This window comes from Sciurus carolinensis, chromosome 4, assembly GCF_902686445.1.
Source record: "Sciurus carolinensis chromosome 4, mSciCar1.2, whole genome shotgun sequence".
Classification (NCBI taxonomy): domain Eukaryota; kingdom Metazoa; phylum Chordata; class Mammalia; order Rodentia; family Sciuridae; genus Sciurus; species Sciurus carolinensis.
In genome coordinates this window covers 103,349,916-103,377,415 of record NC_062216.1, presented here as the reverse complement: position 1 = coordinate 103,377,415, position 27,500 = coordinate 103,349,916, and the positions used below count along the sequence as shown (strand labels likewise).

At 37.8% G+C, this 27,500-nt stretch overlaps 1 protein-coding gene across 1 annotated transcript in view; it reads left to right on the top strand.

Moving 5' to 3' along the window:
- The first annotated feature begins 274 nt into the window (after positions 1-274).
- The window catches only part of Prickle1 (prickle planar cell polarity protein 1), a 106,038-nt gene continuing 78,812 nt past the window's right edge, over positions 275-27,500 (top strand). Inside the window, exon 1 of the mRNA XM_047551298.1 lies at positions 275-527. The gene's annotated coding sequence lies outside the window, so the exon portion shown is untranslated. The remainder of the gene's footprint in view (positions 528-27,500) is intronic.

Below are 27,500 nucleotides of genomic sequence, written 5' to 3'. Positions count from 1 at the left end.
CGGGTCTCCAGCTCCTCCAGTTCCTGCACGCGGAGCCAGTCCCTGCCTAGTTCGCTTCCCGAAAGCACATCCCACTCGCCGCCTTGCATCCGGGCCCCAGACGGATCAGGGCACCGACCTTGCTATTCTCTGGGCCGAGCCGGGGAGCGCGTGGGCGGGCGCCCAGCGGCCTCGATCCTGCGGCGGTATCCGATCCGCGTTTTTGCTCGCGCCGAGTCCGGACAGCAGAGGGCGGGGTGCGCGGCGGCTCGGCGGCGCGGGGCTCTGGACCCGAGCGCACTCTGCTAGCAGCCCGCGCCCGCGCCGCCTCCCGCGGCCGCAGCCGCCCGACAGCGCGCCCAGAGCATGCCAGCCTCTCGCTGCCTGCGCTGACTTCCCAGAGACAGCGGCTCGCACGGTGACTTTCTGGGCTCTGGATGATTCGCGTGCTGCGCACCCTCGCCCAGCCTTGAAGCTGCCACCGCATCTCTGCAGACCCGCCGAGGCACCGAGGACTGTCCAAACGAGTTCGCTCTCCCAGGCGTGGGGTGAGTAGGAGCCGGACTTCTGGCAGGCTCTGCAGAGCGGGGTGCGGCGTGGAGGTACTGGGAGAGCGCCGCAGTGCTGGGGCCGAGGCACCTTTGCTGTCAGCCCGGGGAATATGTGACACCCAGACTAGGATGGTGTAGCAGAAAATAAGGAAGATAGAGCATACTTGTTTGGGGGGCTGTGTAGACAGTGAAAGCAGGTACTGGACTGCAGCACCAAGACGGGTTCAGATAGGCTGCCCGTATGGCTTCTGTTTGCTGCATCACATCCAATGCTTCCCCTGATCTCTCTCCTGTTAGAAACCGGTGCGGTGGCTCGGGAGTAGGGGCGATGCGGGGCGCGGGAAGGCAAGGATGCGTTGGCATGTCTCTGCCACTGAGTATAGCCTGTCACCTACTGGCGTCCGGAGGGAGGGTCTTGGTTCTTTCCTAGCGCTGGGGAAAGGGCCGATTGCTTTTTGGCAGGGGTACAGCAGATTTCCCTCGGTCTCGGTGATGTTTTCTGAATGCAGCATGTTACATGAAGAAAAATGGGAGCGTCTTTCTTCCTCTAGGCCGAAAAAGTTGGAGAAACTAGGCATGTTAATAATTACCAGGAGCAGGACCCAGGATGCCCCAGAAAGCTGTTAAATTTTCATTGCCCGCTAAGAAAAACAAATGGCATCGCCAGTGACTATTGGCAGCACCGTGTTATTTTTGGGACTTTGGGGAAATTGTCCACAGATTGTCTTCAGGAGGCTGAAAGGGTGGGGGGTAGAGTTGACGGGCAGGCGCAGGAGGGGCCTGGGGAGGTCCGGAGGACTGCTGGCACCATAGTGAGTTCCAGCTTGTCTATAGAGGATTCAGAAATCACAAGCCAAACACGTTTTGCTGCTGATTTTAAAGACTATCAGAGGCAGAACTGCAGCCATGAACAAGGTGAAGAATGTACCAGGAGAACCGGCCTAAAGGAAAAGGACATGTAAAGACCTTGTCTCTCCTGCGGACTCCAGATGCATTTGTATTATATAAAGGATGTATATTCTTGTGGCTTTCAGGATAGGTTTATGAAGGACAAATTATACTTAATGGAATGGATCTTGTATCTGTGCCTGCATAGAGTTTTGTGTACTGCCTCATTTTAATCAGCACTTGGAAAGACTCTGTCTGCCATTAATGTTATGTAATTGACATGGTTCACCATCAGATATTTTTAAATGTACTTTTGGAGTAAAGGGAACTTCCATCTGTCTCTTCAGACTGGCCCAAGGTGTAGACTGCCATGAGGATTGCTAATGTTTGCCCTAGTCCGGGCTCCAGATGTGTGAGCTCAGCTGTTGCCTGTCACTTAGGTGACAACTGGCCTTTTCCCACTAAGCCTTTGCTGTCTCCATTATCCTCAGTGAAGTGTCAATGTTCAGCCTGGCCTTCTATTATCAAGAGTGGGACTCTAGCCCCTTGGGGGGGCAGCAACCTTGTTTGACCATTCCCAACAATATGTCTGTTTTCAGACTCCAGGAATGGAGTGAGGGATCCCATGACAGCAAGATAGATATATTTTGAATTAAGCACCAATTGAATCTAAAAATTCTATTTTAATCAAGACAGCTCTGTAAGGATGATGCAATATTTGTCAAGCCTCTTTCCCTGGAACAATATTTACTCCCACCAGGGGATTTTAAACTTAAACAGCAGCCATTTATCTTGCTGTCTGGTGGAGACCGGTTCATTTTGCCTCCAATGTGGTCCTAGCCTAGGTGGCTGGGCTTGGCCTAGGACAGAAATCTGTCATTGTAGCCAGCTGGAGTCTGAAGAAAGCAAAATACAGCACCTGCTGGTACCAGAGGGGTTCTAAATGCCATCAACTGGTGAGTCAGGAAACACAGAAGGAGATATTTTACAAGCTCTTCCAGAAATGTTTATACAAAGGATTTAAAGGTTAACAATGCATGTGTTCTACATATTAAAACTGAAAGGTGCTAGAAATAAATGGATGTTACCCACAGTTAAGGGTTAACACACTTACTGATGAGCTCAAGAAACTCTAATAAGTCATGACTAACATAGTGGTGCATACTTATGAATAAGGTCAGGAGGGAAGGAAGGAAAAAAGGAAAGGAGGAGGGAGGAGAAAAACTGGATGGTGCATTGAGATAAATACAGCGACATGAATGAATGGGCTTAGTAAATTAATTTTTCCATCCTTAATTTGGTACTAATTGGTGATTTACCACTGAGTGAGTCTGTGGATTCAGAGATTTTTAGAAGAAAAGTGATATATTTTACTAAAGTGACAGATTCAATCAGTTCCGCCAGTAGTACCAATGAAGCTTAAAAAGTTTATTGTGTTTTTATAATCAAAGTCCATGGGATCACCATTTGTCTCTACAATAAAAGGGGTTGTAATGAATCAGCTCAGGTCATGGAAATAAAATCTAATATGAGCTGAAAAGAGAAGGAACCCACATAGAGTTAATAGCTTAACTATTACAGAGTTGGTCCTAATGTTTTCTCCAAACATAACTCTGATAAGACCAAAAAAGTTTAAATTTTGTAACTTCCTTAAGGAATTTTAAAATAAATTGACATATTAGTTTAAAAAGTATCATGGGAAGATCATTTCTCTAAAATATATAATTGCTTGAAAGTGAAATACAAAAAGTTGAATATTATGAGATTATATTGAGTATTTTGAATGTAATACTCATGAAATGGAATAAGACTTTTTCAAAATTATCTTCCAGTAACTAATTAACTATTTGAGGCCTCTACATGTGTTTTGGATTGTCTAATATTAGGGGGAAACAATTTGAAGTAAAGATTATCATTTACTTGTATTCTAGTTAATACATTTAATTCCTTTGTTAAAGTAGTATATAAAGAGTAAATCTTTCCTTTAAGGAGGGAAAGTAATTTTAAAAGTCAAAGCGATTCCCATCTGTGCATAGAAATGTTAAAGATTTTACTTGAACAGGGCAGACCCCTACCCCTTGGAAAAACAGCTCTCTCTATTTTTTCCATGTTATATAAAATAATAATGCTTGTTTAACTCTAGTATGAGAATGTTAAAATTGCTTAAATCTGTAATCGTTCCACAATAAAGAGGAGTTGGGGAGGTAAATGAATTGTTTCTTGGCTGGTTGGTTGGTTGGTATTCTGAGGCACCATCACTTCTTGTTCCTCTGGTCTCTGAATAGAGTGTTGCCATATTGCACACTAATGCCTTTACAAGGTCTGTGTGAGCAAGCCAGTTGGGAGAGGAAGGTACAGTAATCCTGGTGCCAAGTCCCTGCATTGTTGCTGTTCCTCGAAATCTCAGGCAGCACACGGAGCCAGAGTTTCAGAGTGCCAGGGACCAAGAGGACGTGGGGCAACTGTGGCAGCCCATTGGACTTTGGAGCTCTCTACCTGTAGACATACACAAGCATAATGTAACCAGCAACTGCACCTCTTATTTCAGGGTCATACTGGACTGAAGTCAAGAGGCTAACGCCATATGTGTTGGTGAATGAATGTTTTGGAGCAGTAGAAAAGGCCTGGCCTGAAATGGCTTGGGGAATCCTAAGCCTTTGTATCCCTGCTTCCCCTCTCTCCTGAAGGAAAGAAAAGACATGCTTTACAAGTCGGAGTGCGCTGATGTCATGACACTTCTGGTGCAGAGATATGACAGAGTAATCAGATCATTTCTCTGTGCCAGAATGACACAATTTTTCCAAGTGCTGTAGCTGAGCTGCTGGTCCACTAACCCTGACTATTTCCAGTTACTGGGGGGGGGGAGATTTCAATTTCTCCTGTGTCCTGGTTTGTGCTCGCAATTTAGACTAAACTCTAAATGTGTTTTGGTCACTTTTGAAGGAATCTCTCTAGGAACAAGAATGATTGCCTCGCCTGAAATGATTACACCCTTCCAGGTTAATTTTCCTATAAAGAGAGATTTTAAAATAAAAGAAGTTAAAAATCCAGCAAGACAGATGCCAATGTAAACATTTTAAAACTTGAAGCCATAAAGGAGCAAGCAACTGTCATTTACCTTTATTTAACTCCTCTTGCCCCCAGGTTTGGTCCTAAATGACCCTAAAAATCAACTGATCAATTAAAGTGTAGTTGCTTCCCTTTCCCTCCCCCACTGGTAGATTTGAGGTAAACTCTTGGGAGAGATGCTTTTCATTTCTGGTGGATTACACTTAAGGAAAAAAGTAAGGGCTGTGTTATTTCAGTTGTTCTGGTACTGAAGTCATAGACTCCTTTTAAGAGTTTTGTCCCAGTTGCTGATTTATAGCATCCACCAGCTTTTCTCTGAGTCCTTCTTTTCTCATTGAGTCTGAAAGAAAGGTTTGTCAATAATGTGGTGGAAATACTACAGTTAGACACAGCCCGGTGCGCGTGGACTCCTCTGTACTGTGCACTCATTCAGCCGCCCTTTTATCTGAGGCACTGATCCCACAGCTCACAATTATGGTCTTTGACTTTGGTAACAATTCTGTTTGAAATGTTTCCAATTACACACAATATTGGCGGCATGTAGCAGCTGCATGCCAAAAAGCATTTCTAAGTGTGTTCCAAGAATCAGGCTGTGATTGCTTTTAATTTAAATAAAGGCTATTTGGTTTCCTGTGATGTTTTTTTACAACCACCTTTTCCTCCATTTGTGTTGCCTTTAAAAAAAAAAAGTCTAATATAAAGTAGCCACGACTTAGTGTGATACAATATTGGCTCTAGTTTTTTAGGATGCTTTGAGCAAGCACAAGGAACTTTTTAATAAAGAAATTTTAAAGAAACATTGTAATATAGTTTGGATTTCCACAAAGGAGAAAATGGGGGGGAAATGTTATCTGATAGCATATTATAAGTAGCTATGTTTTCAAGTTTTGTTTTGTTTTTTTCTCTTCAGGTACCTATCATTATAATTATCTTTATAAGTCATTAGATACCACTTGATACATTGTCTTTTCTTTAAAGTCCTCTGATTTTTTTTTTCTTTTTATAGGTCCATGAAGAGGTATTAAAAAATATATATATTGAAAGGGTACAGAGGGATTAATAAGAACATTCTTAATAGAGGAGGAACTAGCAAATAATTTCACCATCCTGCAAAAACTAACCCAAATCTGCCTCTTCTGTAGGCTTGAAATTTCTGAATGCTGAAACCTTTCAAAACTGTGGTAGCTTAAATCTTTTAATAGCTAACAGATATATTTGACTTATTAAATCTGAAAAGAGAAAATATACATTCTCAAGTAGTGAATGGGTTGGTAATAGGACTGGGGAGTTATGTTCCCAGGGTGGTTTCTTGGCCCACCTGAAATATAACACCCAGAGCTAGAGGGATCCAATGATGAGGTGCTAAGATGGTCCAAATTAAGGTATTTTTACATAGGCTCTTTCAATCCTGGCAAAAACATCCTATAGAATATAGTTCTTCTTTGGGTTGAACAGTAGTTGACTTGCATAAATGCCAACATCTCTTCTGGTGTTTTTGGAAATCTTCCATTATGTAATAAGTAGTGCTATATAATCCAAATTTGTAAATGCCATGGTTCATGTAGCCCCTGTAGAGACAGCTGAAATTAACCCAGGCTACTAAGGATCACCGAGATCCTGGAAGTTAGATTTCTGTCTAAAACCAAAGTCTGACTAGTTACTAATAGTGGTGGAGGCTTTCGATCAAATTTCAGAGGTGAGTTTGGTCTTAGTAGAGGAGGGTACCATGAAGAAGCACCCATCAACCTATACTTAAAAGAGTTTTTCTTTTCCTCCCCATTATCCTTGGATACTGTCTCTCAATTAAACAAACCTCTTTGGAGGAAATTTGCACAGCTAGAGATAAAATATTTTATGTTTCACCAATTGAGCACCCCAGCCTGCCAGACACACCCACCCATCCAGGTCTATTGCTACAAAATCCACAGTAACTAGGGTTGAAATATTGGCCAATTCCTCTGCCCTAGTTAAAATGCTGTTTTCTGTAGGTCAGCACATACACACATGCAACTCCTTCAGTCTAATGATAATAAACTGACTTAAGCCATGTGATAGGGTCACCAAGGACATTTGTACTTCTTTTGTTTCTTTTATTTTAGTGGCAAGCAAATAAAATAAGAAGACACTCATAACTTGTTAACTGTAACTGATATTTCCAATTATGCTGTGTACATGCTTGAATAATTTAAGTTCCTTATTTGCAATGTAAAAAGAGACCAAATGAAGTGGCATTTTGTTTTGCTTTAAAATATATCTTCTGAACCATTGGGGAACTATTAGATTTTATGTAGAAACACTATTTAGTGTTCTAGTGTTGAAGTATTTGTTACAATGTATGTCAAAAAGAGAAGACATCTTAAATTCTTCTGTGACTATGTAATTAATAAGTATGTGCAGTGCTTGACATATATGCTTGTTGCATAATTTTTAGAAGGAGATAGTTAGGGCTGAAGTGCATTAGAGAATCACAGATGTTTCTTGTAAGAAAATTCATATGCTCTGTAGGAATTTTGAACTGCTTTCCGATGCTTAGCTTTGTTCATTGCAAGAATCATATGAATCATTTCATTGAGTTGCCTAGTTCTCATTTACACAAGCCTTCAGAAAGGACCTCAGGTGATAAACATCTTACCCCCTCACCTAATTCTGAAATACTTTATTTAGCCTTTCATGTTTTTGTGAATGTGAAAGGAGGGAGTAAAATATACAGAGAAGATGTTTGTGTTTAACCAACTTAATCATACAAGTTCCCTTTGTGGGCCTTCTATAAGCTTAAACAGCTTGGCAGGCTAATAGCCAAAAACATGTCCTCAAGTCCTGCCAAATGTGTTAAAAGCAGACCACACTTTCTCCATATTGAAGGACTGGAAATGTATCTTTTTTTTTTTTAACCTCTGAATTTTAAGGAAAAAATCACTCTCTTCCTCTCCCCCTCCTTACCCATGGAAACCAAAATTATTATTCATTGCAATGCTGAAGTGAGAAGCTGATAGGAGTAATGACATTTGGAGTGTTTTAAACTAGCTTGACTTGGTTGTTTAAGCAGGAAACAACTGGTTACTCTATGGTGTATGATGGATCTCTTTTGTTATTTTTATGCTGTCTGTAGACACTGACTTTTTCTCTTTGGTTCAAGAACTTTTAACAAAGTACTTTGTCTACTTATCCAGTTTCTTCTTGAGTGGAACAGTAGTAGGGTGATATACTATAATAACACAGAAAGAGACAAGTTTTTCTGCAGCCTTTTTCTGAAAATCAGAAAACTCAGACTATCGTATGATTAGTTGTGTTATTTGGGGTCAGTCTCAACTTCCGTAAGCCATTTCCTCATAAATAAAATGAGAAAATTGTATAACCCAGTGCATGTTAACCAAACAATTTCATCATAAACGCCTATGAACCTTTTTCAAAATACACATACACAGAGGTTTCAATGCAGTAGGTTCAGGGTGAGTTTCTGTGCTTTGTTTGGTAGCAGAGATGGACTCCAGGTCCTTGTGCTTGCTAAGTTGCTAACTCTTCCACTGAGCTACTTCCCAGCCTTTGGGATAGGGTCTTGAATATTTAACTTGAACAGCTCCTCAGGTGATGCCAGTGCACAACTATGATTGATTCACCAAATTAGATGACATCTAAGAGTTCTGCCAGTTTTCTGATTCTACTAGGCTGAACTGCCTGCCTGCCTTTTTCTTCCTTTTTCTCTCCCTTCTTCCTTTCCTTTTGTTCATTAATTTACTCATTCACTCTTGTGTGTACGTGGTGCTGGGAATTGAACCCAGGCCCTTGTGCATGCAAGGCAAGCATGCTACCAACTGAGTGATATCCCAGACCTCATTCATTCTTAATGGCTACTTTCATCATTAATGTTTCATATATATATGATATATTCTATAATAATGTTTCATACATATATTAATGTTTCATATATGATACCTATATATATTAGTTACAGGTAGACATAATACCTTTATTTTATTTTTATGTGGTACTGAGGATCAAACCCAGAGCCTTATGCATGCTAGGCAAGCGCTCTACCACTGAGGCACAACCCCAGTCCTCATTCATTCTTAATGGCTACTTTCATCCTTAATGTTGCTGTGAAAGTATTATAGATGTCATTTTTTATCCAGTTCTAGGGCAGTGTATGCTCTGTGCCACGGCAGATGGCAATTTGTGTCAGAGAGGAGCCATATCTGCTCACCAGTAAGCCCAGTGCCCGATACAGTGCCTGACATCCAGTGGACCCCTCACAAATACATCCAAGAAAGCTTTTCAAATTATATGTTATGTTTTCAAATAATATGTTCGATATAAGTGTTGTCAAGTTACAAATGCCTTGAAGGGATCATTTCTCCAGACGTTTAGCCTACTCAGTAATATATCTATTGTATTTTTCCAGAGTAACAATTGGCCTTTTTGCTTTATATTTGGAGGTACTTCATCTAAAAAGGTATCTAGAGGCTGACAAAAAAAGATATGGAATATTTTATTCTAGAATGCAATTTTTTTTAAAGTACAATTAAATACTGTTAAAAAAATAAGTTTATCTTATGTCCCCCTACTTTTGAAGCTCCTGTATTTGTTGAATGAATGAATTCCAATTTTCTGTGATCTTGCAAAATGTATCAGTTATAAAAAATATAACTCAGTCATAAATATTTCATCATAAAGATTTCAAATTTTATCCAATAATTTGTTTATTATAATTTTGAATCCTATTTTTAAATATTTTGAATCAAAAATCAGGAATTTTAAATGCATCTTTATTAATACAGGTTTCTTAATTAGGTATATGTGTGCATATTAAGCCATTAAACCTTTTGACCTTTTGAAAAATGGAAATGCAAATTCTCATTCTTTGGACTAGTGAAATAATCTTTAAACTAGTTAATTATAGTTATTTATAGCCAGCAATTATTTTGATCCATTTACAGACATAATTCCCTATCATATCTTTTATAACATAAAGTACTTTAAAGCTGTCTACTTTATACTAAACAGAAGTTCATATCCACAGTGTATATATTTTTGTTCCAGATAATTATCAGAGAATCTCAATAAAATATAATAAATACACTTTCCATTTTTCTCATAATTAATGTATCTGAAATATTCCTTATCAAGCATGGAAAAATATGTGGATATGAAATTTTATAAAAAAATGATTAATCTCATTTCTTTGCTTTGTCTTTGAAGTACTTCTTATCATTATCCATTACTGCCATAACTACAAAATATATACAGAATAAGCAAAAGGAACTTAAGAATTTAAACCAGTCAGTGTTACTGCTGCTGTGTCTACATAGCACAAATAAAAGGGTCATTTGGAATTCACCTTGGTTTCTGGAGCTTGTTACTATTGTAAATTGCCATTCTTGTGTGAGTTTTTAGTGCTTGTTTTATTTTGTTTTTGTTTTTGTTTTTGATACGGGAATTGAACCTAGGGGTGCTTTACCACTGAGCTACATCCCAGCCCATTTTGTTTTTATTTTGAGACTTGCTAAATTGCTTAGGTTGTCCTTGAACTTGGGATCCTCCTGCCTCAGCCTCCAGAGTAGCTGGCATTACAGGTGTGTACCACTGCACCTGGCTTTTGTTTTTAATTAAAAAAAAAACTTTAAAATTTACAGTTCTAAAACCTGGTTAACTGTCTGATTTCCTTTGAATATTTTCAAAGTACAGGTGTGGCCGTCACAGCATCAGCTGGCTTCAGTATGTGTTTTCCTATTTTATGCACATGGCTAAATCAAATAACCAGGACCTCAGAGTGAAAATCTCCACCTGAATTATCTACTTGAGTTGTTTACCTAGTGTAACTGAAAACTCTCTTTTAGCCATCATGTGAAAAGATACTGTGAATTATTTTAGTCGGGAAAAGGATTAAGCCATAGCTAACCAGAATTTAAGGATCATTTGAGATAAAGTGAGTGCTGGTTCCAAGTATTACATAAGGACTTAATATTTGTAGGTTTAACTTTCCTGAAGTTTCACAGCTAATCTCCTTGTTTGTGCTGGATTTCAAGTTAATATAAAAGGACACATGGGATCATGGCTCATTCTGAGAACTTTCAGGTATCTGTTCAAAAGTCACCTGAAAATAAAGAGGCTTCCCTGATCTCCTTATGTGGAAGAGTGGCATCCCTGCCTCCCCACAGGCTCCACCCACAATTCCCACACCCCAGGACTGGCCCTTCTGCTCTCCAGGGCACTTGTCCATTGTCTGCTGGATAATACCCTATTGCTATCTGCTGTCTGCTTTTGGGTCTCCTGCTTTCTCCCCGGCTCTCTGAGTAGTGCCAGCACATAGTAGGCACTTAATAAGTATAAGCAGAATGGACCTTCTTCTAATAATAATCAGTGTTGAGAAAGTCAGCATTTTAAGCTTATAATCTCATTCTGATAATAGGACAATAAAGTTAGCAAATGATACTTTATTTTATAAAGTAGGCACTTGTGGATCATTCTGTATGTAAGATAAAGACAGACAGAAACCAGAATTCTGGTTTTTTGAGATATAAAAATTTTGTTTTGGGTTAGGCGGGGTTGTTGTTTTATTTTGGCATCTGAAGTGGAGTTCTAGGTTGATTCCCTCTTATCAGAATAAAGCCAGAGAAAGGTGATAGAGTAGAGGAAAGCATCCCTCCTCTCCACCCCACGGTGACCAGTGAAATGTAATCATACTGCAAAGGGATGCTTTGGTTTTACAGTAGACTGAACATCTACAGCAAGAAAGTTCTGCAGCTTCCCTCTTCATCACACCATGCTACCCATAGCCTTAAGAAAAAAGAGGTAGTATCTTCAGGCAGATTTGTGGTGCTGCCTTATTTGTTAAGCACAACAATTAGACTGTCACTCCCTCAAGAAAGCCCCTGATCTAAATTCCAAGGTTGGAAAGCTAATCCTCTAAGTGATTTCAACCAGATTGCTAGGAAACCTACTTGCCTGAAATTATTTTTTTAATGTCTCAGGTGCCAGGACCTAATTGGCAGTAGGTCAGCTTTCCTGTTAAGAATTCGAGCCAACTTATTTGTCCAGATATTACCGTATTTTAACGTGGGGGTTCTTGACTATAAAACTAATACCTCCAAAATACAGGAAGCATTTGGATTCATCTCATTTACACAAAGCACTTTCAGAGTCACCTCATTTATCTTTACTCCATCTTTTTGTGGGGGTCTAACCAAGGTTACCCCAATTTACAAGGAGCTTTGGCTTGGCTGTTCCTAAATAAATGCATGCTTGCAGTTAATGTTTTACAAATAAAGAGTAGCAGAAAGGAAAAGTAAGCAAGTACTTGTAGCTTACCAAAAATTGTTTGATTCATGTTCTATTTCATAAATATTACTGTGCTTCCATGTGTGCTATATTAAATAGATAATTATTGTACCCTGCTAATAATTTATATGTGACTTGGGATGATTCACTTAATTTTCTGGACCACTTACCCACACTCTGCCTCAGTTTCTTCAACTATAAAATGAAGGGTCTGGGGATTTCTTCTTTTTTATTGGTGCCTTATAGTTATTCATAACAGTTAGATTCATTTTGACATAATCATACATGCATGGAGTTTAATTTACCCTATCTCAGTCCCCAGTGCCACCCCCTGCCTCATTCCTTCCCCTCGTCCCTCCCCCATTCCTCTTCTTCTACTCTACTGGTCTGCCTTCCTAATGATTTCTTAAACTCAGAATTTATTTGATTCTAAAATACTGGATTTGGAGAATATACTTTTAGGGGGAGAGATAATAAGTAACTGATTTTAGCTGCTATTTTTTTAAAAATTTTTTAATTTGTTCTAATTTACACATAACAGTAGAATGCATGTATACATTTTGATAGATCATACATAAATGGAGTATAATCTCTCATTTTTCTGATTGTACATATTTTATGATCACATTGATCATACTGTCATATATGTACATGAGGTAATAATGTGTTTCACTCTACTATCATTCCTGTCCCCATACCCCTTCCCCTCCCTTTGCTCCTCTCTACCTAATATAAAGTAACTATTATTACTTTATAGTCATCATCATTACTTGAATCACTGACTTGAATTATTCAACAATCTAAGGTAGTCATATTAGCCAGGTTCAATTTAGAACTTTCATTTTATTATCGAGTGTGACCAATTGAATATTCAGCAATAGCTATATTTTAAAGACCTAAGAGTCTTGCCATGACTCAAAGTCTGGTTTAACAGTTCAATATGTTAGCTAAAGAATTACAATGATATTAAAGAACAAATAATCTGATGTTGTTACAGTGGCCTACTTATGTTCGTTGTAAAAATTATAAATATGTGTTTATGCATGGGAAATGTGGAAGATTTAAAAAGTAGAACTCACAATACTGTGTTTACTTACTTGTGTAATTACATAGTGATAACAACTATGTTTATAATGTGCATATCCTACTCAGGAGGCTAAGGCAAGAAGTGTGCAAATTGGAGGGCAGCTTGGGCAACAACCCTGCTTTCAAATAAAATCAAAAAGGATTGGAGATATACCTCGGTGGTAGAGCACCTCCTAGCATGCATGAGGCTTGGGTTCACTCTCCGCTACTGCAAAAAATTAAAGTGTGTGTGTGTATTTATTGACCAAATGTGAATTTGGGAAGGTTTAGAGAGGGCTTGCTAAAAATAAAGATAACTCATCCTTCCTTTTAGTTGCATTCCTAATGTTTTTAAAAACTCTAATAACATTCTTTTCTCCCACAGTCCCTAGATAAAAGCTGGTAAATTTGAGGTAAGTAGCAAAACACGTTGGCATATGCCACCATATCTACTGGCTTGGGTGTTCCTTTTAGGGTATTATGATTAATTAAATCACTAACTTTTTAATAAATCCTCAGGACCTCAGATCTTATTCACGTTCTAATTAAACTGAACCCAAAGTCACAATGGATCCCATCGGGAAGCCTTACGCCCTCTGTATTATGTCTAAGGAGATCAACTTTGTGGATTGTTCAGATAAGCACAGCAATGAGCTATGGTGTGTCTCCCAGCAGATTCATAAGTGACTGTGAGGTGCTGTGCCAAGAGGAAGGACTATATAAATATGACATTCATAATCACCAGTTTGAATCTGGGTCACTTCATCCATGACTCAAAGATCAAACACCATTAGATGGTAATAACTGTGTGAAAGTACTGCAGGAAGGCCTTGCATTTCTTAATGACACCTTTGCAGCCTTCTCAGCAGACTGTTAGAAGATGGCATAGAAATGGAGTGGTGTGTGACCTTGGTCTGGCGGCCAACCCTCCAGGGTGCAGTTGGCACACTGCTGCAGAGATGTTTTAGGAATGGTTCACAGTGGTTTCTCTTGTCTTAGCTCCTTGAATGGATGTATAGAACCTTTCATCTTTTCCTCTTTTCCTGACTATTCACTTTAAAGTGAAGCTATTTTACATATTCTCTGCTTTCTTTTCTGTTCTCTGAGAAAGATAAATTACACTCACAAATGCATGTTAGCCATTCAGTGTTAAACTTCCCATTTTTATTTCAGCTTGGGGACCTGGTTTTTTTTCCAGGATGCCTTTATGGAGGGCCTGTGGTGTGCCAGCCATGATGTTAGGCTCTGGGAATACAAACATTAACATTAAACAAGAGTGGTTCTGTCTTTAAAGAGCTCACTGTTTGGTAAAGAATGAGGACAGGTAAGCACTTACTGAAAATGTATTGTGGTCAGGGCAGGAATCGAATAATGTACTAGATATAGTAGTAAAAGACAAAAGTTATTTGTCCTGTGTGGATTGTCACAGAAGGCTTCAGGGAGGAGAAGGTTGAGCTGGGTCTTGAGGATGGCTAGGAGTTGATGACACCATTAGAACTGGAGAATGAGTCTTCCTAGGCAGGAGGCAAAGTGTACAGGAATCATCAAATGAGCATGATGCTCAGTGAATTTTTATTTGGCTAGATTAATTCTTCAGGGACCTGATGCCCACTTTATAAAATCTCAGTCTCAATCTGAAATATGAGAGAATTTGGACAAGTTCATTGTGATCCTGTCTTTCTTCTCTGTGACTGGCTTTAAGCTTGAATAAGAGCTCTGACTTCCTCCTTTAGTTTGCATTTACCTGGCCAAGCTACCAGGTCTTTACACGTGTGTCTTTTCATTGTTATGTTGGTACAATCTAAACTTATTTACTCTTCAGTTTCACTACCAGGCTTGAATTTCTGCCTTGAGTGTTTAGTCAACACTATATAATGAATGTTAGACTTTTATGGCATTTGCTTTAGTACTGAAGAGCTTTCTCTGAAAGCTAATTGCTGGAAAAAGAGAAGCCTGAATGTCACCAAGTGGCTTCCAGATGTGTTTTATTGTATTGGTATCTCTGTTTTGCTTTCATAAAACCTTTTTCTTTTAAATCTTAAAAAGCCTTACTAAGCAGAAATAGCAAACAATAGCCTCATAGGAGATGAACTATTTTCTTCACTTCCTGATTGTTATTTGAACTTCTGTTTAAAAACAAAACAAAACAAAAAACTATGATTCAGCAAAAAAAAAAAAAAAATCTGTAACAACATAAAGTACAATACTTTAAAAAGGAAATTGTTTTTGTTTGTTTTAAAGGTAAACTCACTGCTTAGGTTGGAAGGTTCTGATGTGTTTTAATATATGGTTCTTCAATGTGGTTATATTAAAATTGCGATTTAACGTCTCAGAATTTCTGCTACCTAGTTGTTCACTGAGAAATCAGTATGTTTTCAGGTATGTGATAAATATTTTGTAGTATATGTGGCTGGACATGCCAATTTCAAAGAGCTTTACAAGCTTTAATTAATTTTCACAACAGCCAGATGCACTTTACTTTATTGATGGAAAGTTCATAGACAGTGGACTTCAGAGGTGTTGCCTGGATTCACCTAGCAAAGCTGTTTTGAAACTTTTTTTTGGCTAGCTGTATACTTTTCTCAAACATGAGATTATCTAGAACCCTAGCAAATAAGCAGGGCTGCTTTTCTTGGGAGGCAGGAAAGGAATCTGTTATAGGACTGCCTTATTTATCCAGGAAAACACACACGAGATGCCCAATTAAATTTGAATTTCAGATTAACAATGAATAAGTCTTAGTACCAGTGTTGTAAATATTGTATATCCCTAAAAAATTATTGGTTGTCTTTCTGAAATTCAAATTTAATTGGGCGTCCTATGTTACCCAGCAACTCTAACCTTACAGCCTGAGCCCCACCCTTTCAAGCCCCTTGTCTCTTTCTAGCCAGGTAAAATTCCTGGTTCCTTGAGCAGTTTGGAAACCACAGATAGGAGAAATCTATACAATACTGAGAAAGAAATAATAACACATTTCTCTTCTCTGTCCTACATTCAGGGAATATCATTTCCTTGGCTATGTTAGAGTATCTTCATGATAATGCCTCCATCAGTGCATATGATGATTTTAAAGAATGACTTACTTTGCCTTGCCTTTATTTTTTCTCTTAGAATAAAATTCTTTAGTCTCCCAATCCTATTTATTTATTTATTTATTTATTTTTGTACCAGGGATTAAACCCAGAGGCGCTTAGCCACTGAGCCACATCCCTAGTCCTTTTTATTTCTATTTGGAAATAGGATCTCAATAAGTAGCTTAGGGGCTCAATAATTTGCTGAGGGTGGCTTTGAACTTTCGATCTTCCTACCTCAGCCTCCAATAGTCCCATAGTTTTTGAAAACAACATTCGTTATGTCACCTATTTGTAGGAAACAACTTAATTCCTATTAGAAGAAGAACCAATCAGCATTGCAGACTGACCAAATAGAGTCAGAAAAGAGAAAAAATGAATAGGAGCTGCAAGAGTGTGACCTCTCGTGACCTAGAAGAGAACTGTCTCCCACAGACTTACCCTGGTTTTTTTGGTAGAGATGGTAAATAAATCTTTCAGTGGTCCTGGCTTGATGACCGTGCCCAGTGAAGTAATTCCATTATTTTGCTGCAATATTTTCAAGAAACCTTTGGAAATTAATCTCATTTCTTAAGGGAACTATTCTAGGGTATATTTATTTAGCCATTAAATTTCTCAGTGTGAGTGATTAGTACAGTCTGATTAATAATCAGAAGCCACTGTTTGTCTAGGGGGAAATAATACTTCAATACCCAAGGAACTCCTTGGATTAATAACCTTAAAAAACTTTTTAAAAAATATACAGGAAATTGATGTTCTGTATGGGTGGCCTGCTCATTCTGTGTAAGATTTGTCCTTGCAGAATGTTGGTAGTGGTTTATTTCTATGTGGTTACATTAAGATGGGTATGATTTTTATCCCTTGTTCCTTTGTGCTATAAACATGTTACTTTTAAATAAAAAACCCAAATATTAGACATATATTTTAAACAACATTTCTACATTTAAACTTTCCAGAGTCATAGATGAAGACCATCTGGGATATAGAAAATATTTTTTTAAATCTTCAAATATTTATGTATCTTTCAAGTTTAATTTAATATGAAATCTGCCTAAATTATTTATACTTGTAATTTATCTCTTTATTCTTTTATCTATTCAATAAATAGTTCTTAAAGTATGTCCTTTATGTCACATGAAAGAGGATGAAAGGAGAAAAAACGAAAGATCAAAGATAAAACCCATAATATCCTTCCTTCAGGACTTCACTGTGTAGGGGGACAGGGCTGGGAATGTACTCACACAGGTCACCTGAAATGGAGAGGAAAGATGATGGACCTCAATTTGCACATGAACTCTGATGCTCGGTGATGGCCAATGACTGCAGTGGGCTGTGTGTCACCATTAGTACCTGAGGACCCGGTACACCTGAGTTCCCAGGGAAGGTTCATACTCTGGTACCATAAAAGCAAATGCAAGCTCCCATCCCAGGGGGGAGTGGAACTAAAATCCATCAGAGTCCCTGGCTTGTTTCCAAACCCAAGGTCTGGAACGAGTGAGTTCATCTGCTTCTTCCGAGGAGGCCAGCCCAATAACCCCATCAACTGTAGCTACAGCCTGAACTTGTGCCCAACAGTTTACCCTTCTGTAGCCTGGTTTCAAGGTGTTAATTTTTAATCAGTTATATAATATAAAATTCTTCTTCAACAGATCCCTTTTACTGGTTTTTTGGTTTTTGGTTTTTGGTTTTTTTTTTAACTGAAATGCATACCAAATTTGTATGGAGAAGTTCAAAGTATTTGCATCTTTTCTCAATAATACTAATAGAATATTGCGAGGAAAACAACAACAACAAAAAAGACTAGGCTACCTTTTACTCTCTCAGTGACCAGGTGAAAATGAAATCTGTCAGGCAATTTGAAGGGATTTGTATGATAAAGTCTAGGAAATTAGAGGTTTTGCATTTGCTAAAACAACCTTTGGGATCAAAGTTAACTCATATAAACTATTATATATTAAACTGTTATTGTTGACATTAACATGTAAATGCTTGTGAAACTAATCTCTCAAGTATATATAAAATAATTGCTTTAAAATAAAGTAATTTTTTTCTTTGATTATATGCTAAAGTATAATTTTCAAGAACTTACTGAATGTGGAACATTTTCCTTGTGAAAATGTACAGTTAGATTTGGAAATCCACTGAAACAAACATGAAAGAACTCTCTGAAAAGATTTATTCTACTTATGAATAAATTAGATGTTTTCTAGAAAGAAATATGAATGCTATGCAGAATTGCCTAATCATAATTCTGTGACCTGTTGAAATGAAATAAACATCTTGATCCATTGAGCTACCAATGGAATTTTATCTAAAACTACTACCACTTTTTTCATACTTTAAGACTCCTGTGAATTTTATCACAGAATCACTTTATACCCCATTTGGAAGGCAGTCACTTAAGCATGGAGTATGACAATTGTTTAACAATGCATAGTAAAACTTAAGTAATTTATGACTCCAGAAAGGAAACTCTATCTAATTGAAACATCCAGGGTAATTCAGGTAGGTGGACATAGCCACCCAGGTGTCTTGGCACTGTTCCAATTTGGATTGGCTAATGAATTTATGAGGTTGAGGTCTGCTTTGCCTGCCTCCTTTGCAAGTGTACTTGTCCATTAGCACAGTGCCACCTCACACCAGGCTGGGACATTTATTCCACATTGATTCACAAAGGAATGCCTGGGTCACACGGTGACTATCTAGTCAGTAGCAGGTATCCTCTGCAGGACTCTCATATCAGAAACTGTGCTCTTTAACTGATGACATAATCTTTCAGCTATACCACCCCAAGCAGAATTTCCAAATGTCACACTGCTCATCTTAAATATGTAGTTTGGTGGAGTGATATGTTCCCATTCTTGATCCATCTGTTCCAGGGATTATGTCACCACAAAGGGGTTATAATTTGTCTTGTTTGGAGGGTCATGTTTAATTGCATAGGTCAGTTAAAGGATGATAAATGACTGCTTTTTACCTTACATCTGTACCTCACTTTTTCTCTAAGACCACTGAACAGTACAGTCAGTTTTCTTAATTGGCACAGCTGGTACCCTAAGAATGACATACAATCTGAAAACCTGAGTTAATGAGTCCAGATAGTCCAGATCGTTACCATAGATATCCTTAAACTGACTCTTAAAGAAATCCTCCCACAACCAACAAGAAGAAAGGAGGCACTAGATGGCAGTCTTAAACAAATTTGAAATGACCTTTCCTATTTTCAAATTCAGTACCTAAAAGTAGTCACTTCACTTCTATTCCAAATGAACTTGGGCTTGAACTCTGCTGCATGAAAATTCCAACTCTGAGGGCATTATGAAGTTTAATGGCACATTACAGAATTTCATATTTGCAATCAAAAATGATTCCATATTCCACTTATATCAGGCTCATTGCTGAACTGATTCACTTTAATATCTATTTTAATTTTACATTTCAAGATGCTGTCAAACAACTTTTTTTAGACTTTAAAAACTAGGGGGAAATAATGGTATATCAATAGAATGGAAAAATATACAGCTCTTAAAAATAAAGATACAGAAGTAAATTGATATAAAAAATTCAGTGGAATTTTAAGTGGAAAAGGAAGTTTATAAAGTAGTATGTAAGGAGTGATCATTCTTTTGGGAAGAATAGTATATACTTACCTATGCTTGCGGGTTTTTGTCTGTGTTGGTCTCCGACAGAAAGGATTATGAATTTTTTTCTTTCTGCTTATTATTTTTCTATCAAAAATTATCTTCTGCATTATAATACATTTTTTTTTTTAACCAGTTGTGGTCAAACTTGCCTGTAATCCCAACAATTTGGGAGGCTGAGGCAGGAGGACCATGAATTCATGGCCAGACTCAATAACTTAAACCCTTTCTCAAAATAAAACATAAAAAGAGCTGGGAATGCAACTCAGTGGTATAGTACCCTGGTTTCAATCCCCAGTACTGGGGGCGGAAGAAGTTTTAAAAGTACACACAGTAGCATCATACTACCTTCCTAGTCCAAGATGAACTTCTTGAAAATGCTGCTTACTGGCATTGCATTTTTTCTACTAAGTATATTTGCTGCCTGACCTTGTGTGCTTTCTCATGTTACCCAGTTAGTGTTTACATGGTGGGATTTTTATCATTTAAAATAATGCAAAAAATATTTCAGCTGGGCATGCATAGTGGTGCACACCTGTAATCCAGCAAATCAGGAGGCTGAAACAGGAGGATGTCAAGTTCAAACCCAGCCTAAGCAATTTAGCAAGGCCCAGGAGCAACTTGGTGAAACCCTATCTCAAACAAACAAACAAAAGCGGGGGGGGGGGGGGGGGGGGGGGGGGGGGGGGGGGAGTTCCGGGAATGTACCTCAGTGGTTAATGGGTTCAATTCCTGGTGTCCAAAAAAAAAATTTATTTTCCCCTCATTTTTAAGTATAGTGAAATTCATACCATATGTATTAGCAAATTCTCTACAGATCTCAAGGACAATATTTATGTTTCTGTTTTTTAGTTTCATCTACAGGTGGATACTTATTGGACCAGATTCCAATCACAGTGAACATTTATTAAACACTGAAGATGTATAAATCACACATTATCAGAAAATTTAAATATCAGGTTATAAATTGGGAGATGAAAGTTTACAATATTTCCCTGTAGGTCTGTGGGTCTGTTTGTGTTTAAAGAGGAATGCATATCTTACCTAAAGATGATAATCCTTATATTTTTGTAGTATGGGGATTGAACCACAGGTCTCGTACATGCTAGTTAATGACTCTACCACTGACTGAGCCACATCCCTAGCCCTGAATTCCTTATGTTTCTTAACATTCTGTCTTGGACATTGATGTCATTTTGGAAAGAGTGCTCCTGTTCTATAGATTGATAAGACTATGAGTTGAAAAAGGAACAATTGGAGTGTTTATAAAGATGGATAACAACACCAAGAAAAAAGATTAATAACAACACACCAAAAGTTTGATTTTGTTAGGACATATCCCAGAAACAATCAGGCAAGACTAAAATTTCGATATCAGTGTCCCTAGCAGCTTTTATACAGAGCTCATGAGGTGCAGTTTCATTCAGAAGGAATCAGTGTAGAGATTATTAAAGACTGTATCCTGCCCTTAATAGAATGCCTGGGCACAGAATGTGTATTCGATAAATATTTGTTCAATAATTGACTGTATCCATCAAGAGGTACTTTGAATAGGCAGCAGATTATTTAATTGACAGTCTCTTTATACTTGGATAAAAAGCTTTAGATTAGAATGTAAGGACTAAATCTGCTGAACGTTTTCTTAGGTATGCTGATGTCCTCACAAGGTCAGTTTAGTTCCTTGTGATTTTTTTTCCCCCAGTGCTTGGGAACCAACGCGGAGCCCTGTGCATGCTAGGGAAGTGCTCTACCATGAGCTACACCCTCAGCCCCCATTGTGAATCATTTTTAAAAATAGTAATAATAATCTCTTTGTACCTTATATACAGAAATTGGAATGGTAAGAGATGACCTAATCCTTTGACAAGAATGGCATGCAGCTTCCCCCAGTTCATTCCGCCGCAGACCTCCGCTTTGAGTGTGCAACACATATTGTACTTCATCTCTGTCTATTTTATCTTCCACACTTCGAACTTTGAGGTCCTTAAGTTGAATTGTCTTATCTGAGTTTCTGCTTTAGAACCAAGCATATAATAGTGGCTGAGTTTTTGTTTTGTTTTGTTTTTAATTTAATGAGTAAATAAATGTTTCTAAAGCAAAAAGCCAAGTTTGGGACATCAGACCTTCATGATTATGTCAACCTCATTGAGTAACTATCTACTTCATCTCTGGTGAGCTGGCTCAATATAGCACAAAACATTTGATGAAGAGAGAGAGAAACAAATTGATTTTCTTAGATTTAATTAAAGCTTCAGAGATGAAGAATGATTTTTTTTTCTTTTCTTTTTAAAAAATTTTTATTTTCTGTAGTACTGGGAATGAAACCCAGTGCTTCTCGAATACTAAGCAAAAGCTCCAGTGCTGTAGCTATACTATCAGCCCTTTGAAAAACAATGCTTTTCACACATGTGAACTTAGTCCTGATAGCAAACCTGTTGGTCAGCTGTCTCATTTTATAATTGAAGAAGCCAGTTCCAAATGGTTGAGTCGTTGTGGATCACACAGTTATAAATATTCATAGCTAGACTAGAATCCAAGTCTTCTTGATTCATTTGTTTTTTAAATTTTATTTTAATTGACATAAAAATGGTATATATTCATGGGGTACCATGTGATGCTTTTACGGTACTGGGGATAGAACCCCAGTACCTCAAATATATTAGGCAAGTGCTGTACTACTGAGCTACATCCCCAGCCCAGGCCTCACTAAATTGCCCAGGCTGGCCTGGAACTTGCCCTCCTCCTGCCTCAGCCTCCTGGGTGGCTGGGATTAATGGTGTGGGCAGAATTGTATATTGTGTAAAGTTCAAGTCAGGGTAAGTATACCTATAGCAAACATTTGTCTTTTCTTTTGGTGTAAACATTCAAAATCTCTTTCTGTAGTCTTTTGAAATATGTAGTCCATTACTGTAATGTGCAATCTTCCTCCTGTGCAACAGAACACCAGAACTTATGTCTCCCCTCTTTCTGTAACTTAGGACCTGCTGACCAACACTTCCCATCTTTCCTTCCTGACTCAGGTCTTCATTTACAAGTCCAGTGCACTGTGTTCTAGTTTTCTTGATATTAGCAGAGTACCAGGATCACCCAGACTACCTCCCGCTCTGACTCTATCCATCTTCACCCTTTCCCTTTCCTTATTCTGGACCTATCTCATGGTTTATTTCATTCTGCTTTATTTAATGTCAGTTTATCATAGTCATTAGGAGCTTTGCAGATGTGCCCATTTGGGATGGAAAGAGGATCCCAGGTGGCTCTGTTGCTTCCCGTGGCCCTTCTCCACTGCCTTTTCTCCAATCCCTCAAGAGAGAGAAATATTTCTTTCTGTCTTCCTTCCTTGAGGCAGCTGCTCTCCCCGCCTTGGCAGCTCTCTGTGTGGGGTGGGGCGTGAGCAGGCTGGAGTGTGAAGCCCCGGGCCCTTCCTCCCTCCCCCACAGCACCACATCGCCCATCACCTCCGGCATGCACAGACCCTAGGTACCGCCGTGTAGCCACATCTGCAGCTGCTAACGCGGGCACCTTTGCCTTGGTGAATCGGGAAGCCCAATTAAGATACTAATATTTGTATTTTTGTTTGAGTGTGCTGGCTCAAATATTTGCAAATAATATTTTTAAACGTGTGTATCTGTTAACTCTTTTTAGCATTCTTTGTTTACTTTCAGTTTTCTAGTGCTAATGTTCTTGCCCCCACTTATTTAAGTAAATGCAAATCAAATGCAAGTTAATCCCTTTTGCAATAATTGAATTGTCGTTCTTTATTGCCAGTGGATTTGAGCTCTACATCTGGATACATGACAAAAACTTGTCCTTTTGTTTTTATTTACATTCCACTAGGACTTTGGAATCCAAATGATTCTGGAGAGGAAAAAGAAAAAAAAAAAAACAAAAAAAAACCTCCTAATTCCTACAATTTAATTTCCTTAAAATATTTTTTGAATACTTTAGTGGTATCACTAGATTCTAAAATATGACCTCAAAAAAGATTTCAATAATGTTTGTGGGAAAAAGGGCACTCTTTATTGTGGGAGAAGAATGGCATAGAGAGTCAATTTTTATTGATATTTCACTTTAGAAATTACTCATATTTTAGGGTAACCATACATCCTGATTTATGCCCATTGTCCATCATAATTATTAATCATACCTCTTCTCTAAAAATTTCCTGATTCGCATAATAAATTATACATTCTTTCTGCTTACATTTTATTTAAATATCCAACAATTGATCAGGATTTCTTTCATAATTAGTCTTACAGATAAATTTTTAAAAAAAGGGCTTTAAAAAAACCTACATTATTTATGTAGTTTGAGAAAGAAGTCAGTATTCTTATTCATCCTGCTTGCTGTAACTTCACTTGCCACGGCAAATTTGTATTTGTGGCAGTAACTTAGCCCTGTCTTCCAGAACCATGAAATGATCCTGATCACAATTTAAACATTTCTATTAAATCTGCTACAGCTTGGAATGCAAGCTGTCTTTGTTGGTGATCCAGTGTTCTGGGGCAGTAATCTGTTTCTTTCACCTTTATATAATTGTTTTTTTCACTTTTATTTATTCTGTAATTTAGGATATCAAAGTCACTCTTCACATGGGGAGAATGTTCACATCTGTCCTTCACTTTGTGAAGTGATATTTACATTTTATCTTCATATATTTACCTGCAGATTTTATGCCTCTCTCTGAATCTTCCTCATGTAATTATTATTGAATTCTCACATCTGTTTTTTCTTAGTCTTTGCTAGCTCTAATTTTTTTCTTACAATATCTTCAGAGGTGCTTTATTTAGGAATTCACTGTAGTTATTACTTTATCAACTGATTTCAAGTATATTTGAAACTTATCTTCTGATATGCAGAGAATATATTTTTAGTCTGCATTTTTAAAAAATGTTAATAACTTTACATTCTCAAATTGAATGTCTTTTCACACAATCTGTAATGAGTTTTCCTTCTCCATCTTAATCTTTAACTTTGTTGATATTACCATGTTAGCATATATACTTTAATTTTTTCCCTAATACAAAAAAAGAAATCTTAGCCTTTTTATTGATTTGAAAATGAGTGGGACATTACATTTCCAACCTATTTATTTTCCTTGGAGTGGCCATAAAATGATAGCTCAGTGACTATCAAGTCCCAGTGTGGTTATGTTTCTTTTCTGTGGTCTGGAATCCAGAGTCTTGCACATATTAGGCAAGTGCTCAACACTGAACTACATCCCTACCCCTCCCAATGTGGTTTTAAATTAGGGAATACATTATTATTAACCAATACCTTGGCCATTCTTGGATACAACTACTTTTCATCAATTCTATACATCAGCATTTCATTACTGTACATAAACATTGAGTCATTATCATTAAAAACAGACTTAAGATAAATTTCACTTTACACTCTGATAAAGTTTCTAGGAAGGATTTGTAACATGCGTTATTAGCCTGCAATTAAAAACTATCTGAGTCCTTCTGAAAGTATTGTCTTTAAATTTTAACCAAATTAATTCATTAATTCTTGGACAGAATTATTTACCTGCACTAAATGACACTCTTGAAAACATCACATCCACAGAACGTAAATGCCCTCAGTTAGTTTTTCTATGTTAGCTACAAATTCATAAGTTTAATGGAGTAGAGGAGAAAAAGCCAATATTCAGGAGAAAACTTTGGGTGGAGTAATGGGAAAGCTCAGTAGAAGAACAAAGGTCAGAGAAGTGACTGGGAGCGGCTAGAAAATCCTTTCTTAAAAGGATTACTCACAGCTTTTCTATTGTGTTTTCTAAAACAGATCTTTCCTTCACAACACACAGAGGAAAGGAAAACAGACTAAAGGGGTTATTACTGACTATGCATCCCCCTGTGACTCCATTTCCACCCTCCTGCTCTAGCATATGACTGTTGATTATTAGTGGTTAGCATTTGAAGGATGTTAGGTTGATAAAGCCTAACCTCCGAGCCCCTTCCCTAACATCATCTTTCTAATAGCTTCAAAAAGTTTCTGAGGCTTATCTCATTCTAATCTTGTCTGGCAATGTGACAAATGCCTCAGGGAAGTGGGAAGGATATAACCTGTCTCCAGAGATTTATAGCATCACAAATCTTCCTGTTCTTTTGGAGGATGGAATTCTATTAATATTTTTTTATATTGCTAACCAAGGTTAGTTAATATTGCTAACTTGGTGAGCAATATTATTACTAGTTATCAGAACTCCCAAAAGAACATGTGTGTTTTTGCATGAAGATGGGCCTTTTGACCTACCAAGGTTAGGGGGAATATTTTATAGAATCAGATATACACATATGTACTTACCCGCCCTTCCTTGCACGTAATGGTGGCCTTATGTGAGATAACTGCACAGATTTAAGAATACTGAATTCAGCCATGAAAATGCACAGAAGTAACTAACAGTGTAATCTAGAATAAAATGTGGAAATAGTAACTACTAGTCTTTGATGGAAAATGGGTCATATTTTCTGTCTCTCTCCCTTTTAATCTGACCTTGTTTCCACCCTATCCAACAAATAGTTCCAAAAGGTCCCACAGAAGGAGTAGAAGTTGGAATACAGATTTAAAAGTTTACAAATACCTAAAAGTTGACAGATTTCCCATTTATCTGTAGTATCTGAAACTTGAATTCTTCACACTAAGTTTGAAGAACTGGACCCTGTTTCTTTCATGTCCATTATATTGAGAACTATTGCTTAGCACATCCATTTTGTGAAATGCTTAGAGATCATGGATAGAACTGTTTTATTTGCCTATGGTTTGTGTATTGCAAAAAACCCTTCGGCACAGGCTTCATACTTCACACCTAGAATTTACTGTCCCTAGCTCCCCCATGGGAACTTGATAAAGATGTGCTTATCAATCCAATCAGGTGGAATTAGTACCAGAGATAAGAGTTAGGTTAGTTGCCTGTATTTAAGTGAAAGACCAGGAGGTTTCCCTTAGCATGGAAAATTTTGAGTAGGTTTTCTTTTGGTACATGTTAATTAGGATGATACAGTTAAGCATCTTTACATCAAAATAATTTCCAAATTTAATTTCTCTGACAGCCCTAATGGCTTATAGCATTATAGCATTATATCATTACATAGTTAATGTTTTTATTCTAAAAGTACCAGGAAACAGCTTGGAAAGAGATATGACGACAGTGATCAAGGAAGAAAGTATGACTTTATGGGAATTTTGATGCATGTCTTGCCCTTCACAGAGGCCTGAGCCCACTGATCTTTGGTTTTCTTTTCGGAAATAGGAATGCTTCTTTTTTCAGACTCTTCAGTGCTCCCAGCTTCCTAATTCTCTATAGAAATTCACACTCAAAACTGTACCCTAAAAGTTAAGACTCCCTGCAAATGAAAAATTTATACAATGAATTATGCAATTTGGGTCACCTGGTCAAATGTCAGGAGTTGTTTGTTCTTTATTGTAATCTCTTGCTTGTTAGCTACTTGACCGAGTAAGGAAAATTCCTATCAATATACTTACCCTTTCAACTGCGTCTTTTGCTTTCTCAGTGTAGCACCCATTGGCTGACATTTATACTGTTATCAACCATGTATTTCGGCTCTAACTTCTTCACAGGAAAATGAAGTTCTTTAAAAGAAAATAAGGCCATAAAGAGCCAAGAAAGAGCACTTTATTACTTTCTATAAGAAGACTTTTAAAACAGTATTGCTTTGTAGTTTAGTAACCCAAAGGCAATGGCGAACTCGTCCCAGTGAGCCTGTGGTCCAGCGCCTACTCATGGCTGGCATCTGCTGGCCTAGGGTAAAGCAGCCAGGGACCCAGACAAGCAGCGTCCTGTTGGAGACCTTCACTGCATTTTCCACAACAGCATCGGAATTTTCCTAAGGCAGTTTCACATCTGGAATTTTAAAGAAAGTTTGCCCTTCAATAAAATGGTAGTAAATCTTAGGAAACATTGTGCCTTTTTTGTTGTTGTTTTGTTTTAATTAACCTGG